Consider the following 4216-nt stretch of genomic DNA (forward strand, 5'->3'; position numbering starts at 1 on the left):
GAGGGATAGAGAGCTAGAAACATTGATGAGAGAGAAGCATTGATCAGCTGCCTCCTGCACACCTCCCACCGGGGATGTGCCCCCAACCAAGGTACATGCCCTTGACCGGAATCGAACCCGGGACCCTTCAGTCCGCAGGCTGACGCTCCATCCACTGAGCCAAACCGGTTTCGGCTTCTTACTTTTTAACTGAATTCTGCCCCACTAGCCTGGCTTAAAAAAAGACGTTACCACCCTACTTACAGATCGCATCTTCTGCAGCTGGCTGTAGGCTTTGCACGTGGTGAATTTCCCCACCTATCCAGTGAATTGTTCCCCACCTATCCGGTGCAATCTTCTCTACCTTGCTGCCAAAGCTTCATTTTTCCGATCTAGATGAAATCTTCTCCTCCAGATGTCCCCTGTTGTGGCACCAGATGTGTGAGCCAAGTCCTGTGTGGTTCAGGGTTCGGAATCTGGAGGAGGGCCGCGCGCAAATGACAGAGAGGAGACAAGAAATAATAATTTGGAAATACTGGGGGCCAGGCGGGAAGCCCAACACAATGGGAAGGACTTCCCCAGGTGCCCAGGCCTTGCCAACCTTTTATTCAACTTTGGACATACAAATAGCTCTTAGACAGGCTGGCAATTCCGGTAACAGACAGACTATCTTAAGGGTCAGTAAATGTTAGAAAGATTCACTCTGAGACTATTTGGTCAGGAAATTGCTTGAGCCATCACTGTCTGGACTCAACAATCGGTGCATAGCTCTGGCCCTTGCCAGGGCTCAAGGTTCACCAGCGTTCCGAGCTCCTTGTTTACACTTCTCTGATAGTGAAGACAATCGGGGGCTTCCTACAGCCAGCGCCCCAATCAGACGTTCTTGAGTCAGGATGTGGGAGGGTGAACACATCTTCCATCACTCAGTCCCCACAAGGCAGCTGCCTCACGCTGTGGAGGACAATCATCATGAACAGATTCAGGGGAGTTTCTGAAACTGGTGACGTTCTCAAAGACCACTTCATGCTCACAATGTCCCACAGAATCCCCATGACCCAGTCCTCCCCTCTGCCCACCCCATCCGCAGATCAGGTATCCCCTTTAGAAGCCGAGAGAGACACATCAGAACCCTGGGTGCCGTCATTGCCTGGGGTGGGCACACCGGGATAGGGTCAGAGCCCCAGGTTAAGGGACTAAGGAGGAACTATGGGGTGAGGTCCTGCATGCCTCCCATAGGCACTGTCCCAGAAACTCAGGGGTTACCCCTCCATACTCACTGGCAGCCTGAGCGTAGCTCCCTCCTTTTCCACCTGCGGGAAGAAAACATCCCGTAAGAGACCAGGGAGGAGGCAGGGCCATGAGGTCCTAAAGGAAGCCCTAGTCCTGGGCCCCACAGGAGTTTCCAGAACCGAGTGTATAGACCCAGGGCAGGACCAGGAAACCTGAGGAAAGTGCTGGTGTGGGGACTGGACCCACCGCCCTCCTGGAGGTCTGTGCTCAGCAGGGACCTGCCATCTGATCTAGGACTGCTGGGAACACGGTCCCCATCAGCAGCATCATCAGGTGAATAAGTGGGTCCCTCATTTTCCCACGGGCCTCACTAAGGAGTAAGTGTGAGCACAGAGCCCCACACTGGCCATCACACGGGTGGGGATGGTGCTTCCCAAGAATGAGGGGGGACACACGTCTACCAAGACTTGAACCCCCAGTGGGACAAGACACTCAGACCCCACCCCTGCCCACCTGAGCGCCTCCACCCCCACAGCACAGCTCCAGCCTCAGCTACCAGCAGAACCAGGCTCCCAGCGATGCCCATGATGATGAAGATGAAGTTGTGAGAAGGCGGCTCTGGTGGGAGAAGGGAAAGGAGGGTGAGGGCTGTGACCCCAGTCCGCAGCCCTGACCCCACTGAGGTCCCCCAGGGCCCCTGCTACCCTGAGAAGAGGCTCTGTGCCCACGGCCCTCCTCACCCCATCTCAGGGTCAGGGGCTCGGGCAGCCCCTCGTGCTGCACATGGCACGTGTATCTCTGCTCCTCTCCGGGGGCACCCCCAGAGCCACCCACTTCTGGAAGGTGCCGTCCCCCGCAGGCCTGGTCTCCACCAGCTCCATGTCCTGGGTCTGGTCCTCCCCGTCACGCTGCCAGCTCAGGCTGATGTCCGCAGGGTAGAAGCCCAGCGCCCAGCACCTCAGGGTGACCTCACAGGCAGACACGAGGTGGTGGGTCACGTGTGCCTTTGGGGGGTCTGAAGGGGAGAGAAAATGCAGGACCTTTGCATCCGCCATGGGACACTCCAGCAGCGCCCATGTGACCATCCTGAGAGTGGACAGACACCTGGGTGGGGGAGGGAGCACACAGCCCCCACACCAGCCTGGGCAGAGGCATATGGAAGGCCCCCTAGTCTTTAGAAAGTTCTAGAATCAGAGAGACACAGCCCAGCACAGGAGGCAGGTCTCTGTGGGGAGAAAAGGGATTTGTGGTCCTGACCTGGGTGGAGGGCACGTGACGCAGAAAAGCTGGGGTCAGGCCTCAGTCACAGGGGTGGGAGCAGCGCACAAGGCCTGAGAGAGAAGGTCCCCGTGGGTCCCAGAGCCCCTGCAGGGCCCATGGGAACCGCTGATGGGTTATGTCAGGGGGTCTCCCTGTACCCAGGAGAGCCTGCACCCCTACCTGTCCATGAGAGGAGGGGGAGTCCCTCTGGTACCTGACCTGGACATCCAGGGGGACTCCCGCCCTGAGCCCAAGGAGGGGTGTCTGACACTGACCCCCTGTCCTCTCTCCTTGTAGGACCCCAGGCCCTGGAGCTGCCAGAGGAGGGCTGGAAGGTGTGCGACCCTGACCGCAGCCCTTCGCGGATGGATCTCAGCTGAAATGCCTCCGGTCAGAGTCCCCGAGGCCTCCTCCAGGGGCGGGACTTGGCCTGCAGCCTCCGGGTGAAGCTCGGTCCGGGGCTCAAGGCGACCCGGGCCTGTCCGTGGGGAGGGGTCCGTGACCGCGCGGCTCCCCGTCCTCGCTCTGGTGGCGGTCGCTGCGCAGGGTCCTCAGGGCCTCTCGGAACACCTGGCGCTGCCCTTGGCGATCCCCGATTCCGGTCCTTACACTGAGGGTGCTCCGCCAAGGCAGCCATTGATTCTAGAGAGAGTGGGAGGGAGGGGAGGGGGAGACTGTGTGTGTGTGTGTGTGTGTGTGTGTGAGAGAGAGAGAGAGAGAGAGAGAGAGAGAGAGAGAGAGAGAGAGACAGTGAGAGAGAGAGACAGTGAGAGAGAGGGAGAGAGAGGACAGGGAGAGCGGAGAGGGGGGCAGTGGGGTGAGACAGACAGGTGGATTGGGTGCCTTTGCCTTACAGAAGTCCCCATCCCCCCCGTCTTTGCCCCCCTCCACCCAGCTCCCGCCCCCTCTCCCTTTGGCCATTGCCACTTCCTGTCCGTGTCCACGGGTGGTGCATGCACATCCGCTGGCTCAGCCCTTCAGCTTCTCTTATGCAGCCGTCCCTCTTCCCCGCTGACCGCTGTCACTCTGATCCACGCCTCCATGCCTCTGCCTCCACTTTGGTTTTCAGTTTGTTCGGTCCTTTCCACATATCAGTGAGATCACACGGTACTCGTCTTTCTCAGCCCGGCTTATTTCGCTGAGCTTCCGAACCTCCAGGTCCATCCATGCTGTCTCAAAAGGTAAAATTTCCTTCTTTGTGCGGCCATGTGGTGTTCCGCTGTGTAAATGTGCCCCAGCTTTCTCTCCCCTCCTCTCCTGAGGGGCACCCGGCCTGTTTCCAGATCTGGGCTATTGTCAATGAGGCTGCCAGGCACACAGGGGTGCCTATATCCTTAGAATGGGTGTTCTGGGATTCCTAGGCTCCGTCACTCACCTCCATGGAGTCCCTTCTTCATGGACCTCATGAGGGAGGTTCAAGGACACTCACCACTTCACGCTCTGAGATCCTTTGAGACGGGCGGCCATGACTCCAGCTCCTTCTCTCTCTGCAGGATGTCCGGCTGCTTTTTCACGGCTAAGGCCTGTGAATACATGGTCTGTGTTCTGCAAAATAACCCCAACCTGAAGAGCCTGGAGCTGGGGAGCGATAACATCGGGGATGCGGGGATGGAGCTGCTGTGTAGTGCTATGAAACATCCAACCTGCAAGTTGGAGAACATGGGGTAGGTCCCTGGCGGGAGGGGATCTCCTGTGTAGACTTTGGAAGAGCTGAGGGGATAAGTACAACGGGAAAGGGCAAGTGAAA

At 58.3% G+C, this 4216-nt stretch overlaps 1 long non-coding RNA gene across 1 annotated transcript; it reads right to left on the minus strand.

The window, feature by feature from the left end:
• Nucleotides 1-448: 448 nt before the first annotated feature.
• LOC308236266 lies at nt 449-1828 on the minus strand. The gene is made up of 3 exons (XR_013959256.1): nt 1723-1828; nt 1257-1289; nt 449-930 (listed from the first exon to the last, which is right to left on the minus strand). It is a non-coding gene; the product is annotated as an uncharacterized lncRNA (long non-coding RNA).
• Between the last annotated feature and the right edge of the window lie 2388 nt (nt 1829-4216).

The sequence above is a fragment of the Plecotus auritus genome (genome assembly GCF_963455305.1).
Source record: "Plecotus auritus genome assembly, chromosome: 10".
Classification (NCBI taxonomy): domain Eukaryota; kingdom Metazoa; phylum Chordata; class Mammalia; order Chiroptera; family Vespertilionidae; genus Plecotus; species Plecotus auritus.